The sequence below is a fragment of the Oncorhynchus mykiss genome, chromosome 8 (genome assembly GCF_057628025.1).
Source record: "Oncorhynchus mykiss isolate SJ-2025 chromosome 8, ASM5762802v1, whole genome shotgun sequence".
Lineage (NCBI taxonomy): Eukaryota > Metazoa > Chordata > Actinopteri > Salmoniformes > Salmonidae > Oncorhynchus > Oncorhynchus mykiss.
Window position 1 is genome coordinate 89115001 of NC_143029.1, and position 5000 is coordinate 89120000.

Genomic DNA, 5000 nt, shown 5'->3' on the forward strand with positions numbered 1-5000 from the left:
GGTGTCATCACGGGTTATTGTGATGTCATCATGGGGTATTGTGATGCCATCACGGGGTATTGTGATGTCATCATGGGGTATTGTGTGTAGATTGATAAGGATTTTTAAAATTTTTATAAATCCATTTTAGAATAAGGCTGTAACGTAAACAAAATGTGGAAAAAGTCAAGTGGTCTGAATACTTTCTGAATGCTCTGTATAACAGATGAGAACTTTCATGCTAATAAACCACTGAATGAGAAGTTCATAAAGGGGGACATTGCTTTCAAATTTGGCACTTTATTAATATAGGTTAAGGAAGTATATAATGTCCCCTCCCCCCCTTGTTCTCCCACCAATAGGCTACATTAATTTGATGCTCTACCTGTTGCCGAATTCATGAATGAACCTGCACTATTATGCAGAAGAATGACCCCAGCATAAACAGTATGAGATTATTATCAGAGTCATTTTCTAACTAACAGTCGCAGCTTCATTCATGTTGCTACTGTGTTGATTTCTCATTAGGCCCAAAATGGCCGACAGATGGCGATATTGACTCGTTTTAGCTTACCATATAAAGGGAATGCGTGCAGCTGGCTATACACTCGTATCCACCCCCCCGTGGACCGGTTCGTACATTGTCTATTCAGGCTTCAAAGGCGTTGATTTTCTCCTTAACCTGATTTAATGGCGAGAGGGTGAAAAAGAACCCTGAGTGAAATAGGCTTCTTTCTAAAATACCATTGAATTCGGCAACAGGTCTGAGGTCTGTCGGTAAATGCTTTTCTATGGAAGAAAGGCCTTGTTCTCTGTGAGACCAAGTTTTCACTGTGAAGAGTTAATTTCACATGGCTTGTCTTCGTCGGGACCCCATACCTGAAGCCTGACCTAGAGTTAATGTGCTTTTTGAGTGACATCGGCACGACAGACGAGGTTAGATCCCCAGGTATGGGATTGTTCAATAGAAGCTCCCGATGAGCGCACACCTAACACATGACCATGTGAAATTAAACTCTTCACGGTGAAAACTTGATGCCACAAAGAACAAGACCGTTCTTTCATAGAAAAACATTACCTACAGCCCTCACATAACCATGCCCCGCCCCACGCGTGATTGAGCTAACTAACCGACCATACACGCCATCAATCCTGACCTTATAAGGATGCCCTGTGTTAAGGTTCACTTCCTGTTACACAAAAACACTGTCTTCCATCCTCTGTAGAACAGCTAATTCTTAGTGTAAAGATGGGAAGCTAAGGGCATTGTTAAACTCAGAGCATCGTTAAACTCAGGGCATCGTTAAACTCAGAACATCGTTAAACTCAGGGCATTGTTAAACTCAGAGCATCGTTAAACTCAGGGCATCGTTAAACTCAGGGCATCGTTAAACTCAGAACATTGTTAAACTCAGGGCATTGTTAAACTCAGAGCATGGTTAAACTCAGGGCATTGTTAAACTCAGGGCATTGTTAAACTCAGAGCATTGTTAATACTCAGGGCATTGTTAAACTCAGGGCATTGTTAAACCCAGGGCATTGTTAAACTCAGAGCATTGTTAATACTCAGGGCATTGTTCAACTCAGAGCATGGTTAAACTCAGGGCATTGTTCAACTCAGAGCATCGTTAAACTCAGAGCATTGTTAAACTCAGGGCATTGTTCAACTCAGGGCATTGTTAAACCCAGGGCATTGTTAAACTCAGAGCATTGTTAATACTCAGGGCATTGTTCAACTCAGAGCATCGTTAAACTCAGGGCATTGTTAAACTCAGAGCATTGTTAAACTCAGGGCATTGTTAAACTCAGAGCATTGTTAAACTCAGGGCATCGTTAAACTCAGGGCATTGTTAAACTCAGGACATCGTTAAACTCAGGGCATCGTCAGGGCATCGTTAAACTCAGGGAATAGTTCAACTCAGGGCATTGTGAAACTCACGGAATCGTCATACTCAGGGCATCGTCAGAGCACCGTGAAACTGAGGGCATCGTCAAACTAAGGGCATCGTGAAACTCATTGCATCGTCAAACTCAGGGCATCGTCGGGGCATCGTTAAACTCAGAGCATCGTTAAACTCAGGGCATCGTTAAACTCAGGGCATTGTTAAACTCAGGGCATTGTGAAACTCACGGAATCGTCATACTCAGGGCATCGTCAGAGCACCGTGAAACTGAGGGCATCGTGAAACTCAGGGCATCGTCAAACTCAGGGCATCGTCGGGGCATCGTTAAACTCAGGACATCGTTAAACTCAGGGCATCATTAAACTCAGGGCATCGTCAGGGCTTCGTTAAACACAGGGCATTGTGAAACTCAGGGAATCGCTAAAGTCAGGGTATCGTTAAACTAAGGGCATTGTTACACTCAGAGCATCGTTAAACTCAGGGCATTGTTAAACTCAGAGCATCGTTAAACTCAGGGCATCGTTAAACTCAGAGCATCGTTAAACTCAGGGTATCGTTACACTCAGGGAATCGCTAAAGTCAGGGTATCGTTAAACTCAGAGCATCGTTAAACTCAGGGTATCGTTACACTCAGGGAATCGCTAAAGTCAGGGTATCGTTAAACTCAGAGCATCGTTAAACTCAGGGTATCGTTACACTCAGGGAATCGCTAAAGTCAGGGTATCGTTAAACTCAGAGCATCGTTAAACTCAGAGCATCGTTAAACTCAGGGCATTGTTAAACTCAGAGCATCGTTAAACTCAGGGCATCGTTAAACTCAGGGCATGGTTAAACTCAGCACATCGTCAGGGCATCGTTAAACTCAGGGCATTGTTAAACTCAGAGCATCGTTAAACTCAGGGCATCGTTAAACTCAGGGCATTGTTAAACTCAGAGCATCGTTAAACTCAGGGCATCGTTAAACTCAGGGCATCGTTAAACTCAGGGCATTGTTAAACTCAGAGCATCGTTAAACTCAGGGAATCGTTACACTCAGGGAATCGTTACACTCAGGGAATCGTTACACTCAGGGAATCGTTACACTCAGGGAATTGTTACACTCAGGGAATCGTTACACTCGGGGAATCGTTACACTCGGGGAATCGTTACATTCGGGGAATCGTTACACTCAGGGAATCGTTACACTCAGGGAATCGTTACACTCAGGGAATCGTTACACTCGGGGGAATCGTTAAAGTCGCGGTATCGTTACACTCAGGGTATTGTTAAACACAGAGTATTGTTACACTCAGGGAATCGTTAAAGTCGGGGTATCGTTAAAGTCGGGGTATCGTTAAAGTCGGGGTATCGTTAAAGTCGGGGTATCGTTAAAGTCGGGGTATCCTTAAACTCGGGGTATCGTTAAAGTCGGGGTATCGTTAAAGTCGGGGTATCGTTAAAGTCGGGGTATCGTTACACTCAGGGTATTGTTAAACACAGAGTATTGTTACACTCAGGGAATCGTTAAAGTCGGGGTATCGTTAAAGTCAGGGCATTGTTCAACTCAGAGCATCGTTCAACTCATATTAATTATTCTAAAACCCAAGTTGCACCCCTGACTGGTTGACACTCATATGTTCCCATTGCCTGCAATGTATTGACATAAGCTGATTTCACTACATTGATTCTTAACTTTTTGCAATGTATGCTACTTTCTCACAAACAGACAAGCAGTTAGATAGACAGATGCCAAACTGAATTCAATAAAAAACAAACTCGGTTAGAAGAAGTAGGAGGGGATACGGTGACCGACACCATCCATTCCCGCGTTCCGGTGGACATCTCTGTTTCTGCCTCCCGCTTGCCAGCACAGTTAGTCAGAGAGCTCCGATACTACCGGAGAGAGAGAGAGAGAGAGAGAGCTCCGATACACACTCTACCAGAGAGAGAGAGAGAGGGAGAGAGAGAGAGAGAGAGAGAGAGAGAGAGAGAGAGAGAGAGAGAGAGGCAGAGGCAGAGAGAGAGAGAGAGCGAGAGAGAGAGAGAGAGAGACAGAGAGAGAGAGACAGAGAGAGAGAGAGAGAGAGAGAGAGAGAGAGAGAGAGGACAGCAGGCAGAGAGCTCGCCGAACGGAAACCACTCTATCCTCCCGGTGTAATACCGGAGTCTTGAGATTCATCCCCGCGCGAAGTCAGTTGGAAGTCGAATACGGAGCAGCCGTTGGTCACTCACACCGAACCGAGGAAGAAGGGAGAAAATAACAGTTTTATTATCCATCTGTCAGTTAGATGCGAAGTATAGGGAGGCAGACAATTGAACTTGTGACAGACAGAACAATAGTTTATTTCTCTCAAGTTAACCCTGCTACCGGGGGGTTAATAACACTACGGCTGTCCGTTTCGATATGGATAAAGTTATGCACGGTCTCTTGGCTGCTATCAGCTTGCTTGTGACGATACGAGGACAAGTCTATAAAGGTAAGAATTGAATTTCACTCAATTTAACCACTCAGTTTTAACGTTAAAATCATGTCAGGTAGCCCTGTTTTTTAATTTTTTTTTTTACACCAGTCAGTCTTATAGATCGACAGTTTCCCAACAAGTCAATCACCTTTTCAGGTACATAGTGTCACACTTGCCTGTTCTTTCTAGTTGTTAAATCGACCGAGGTCTTTTGAGTTGGACCACAACAGTTCCGGATGTCATAGTGTTGAGCGGACTGACCGTTAACGTTACTTCGCCATCCGTAATAACTTGTAGCCTAATGTGATTAACCTGAAGTGATCTTGCCACTTCAAAAGTGAAAAGACTTCTATTTCCGTTGCTTAGCCCTACTGTTGTTGCTTCGGTCATTTGATGACATATTATGGAAATATTGTCTCGTTGATATTCTATTTGTGAACTCTATGTAGATAGTCTGACATGCCCTGCGTAAAGAGTTTGGGCACGCTCCCCACGTAGCCACGAGCCCTTCTTCTGGCTGTCGTTTTGAGTCAGTCTGGAACCCACAAGTGTCGTTTTGAGTCAGTCTGGAACCCACAAGTGTCGTTTTGAGTCAGTCTGGAACCCACAAGTGTCGTTTTGAGTCAGTCTGGAACCCACAAGTGTCGTTTTGAGTCAGTCTGGAACCCACAAGTGT

General features: G+C 44.2%; 1 pseudogene across 1 annotated transcript in view; it reads left to right on the forward strand.

The window, feature by feature from the left end:
• The first annotated feature begins 3940 nt into the window (after window positions 1–3940).
• LOC110530822 (receptor-type tyrosine-protein phosphatase mu-like) overlaps window positions 3941–5000 on the forward strand; it is a 583690-nt pseudogene continuing 582630 nt past the window's right edge. Inside the window, exon 1 of the transcript XR_016482710.1 lies at window positions 3941–4339. The product of XR_016482710.1 is annotated as a receptor-type tyrosine-protein phosphatase mu-like (transcript). The remainder of the gene's footprint in view (window positions 4340–5000) is intronic.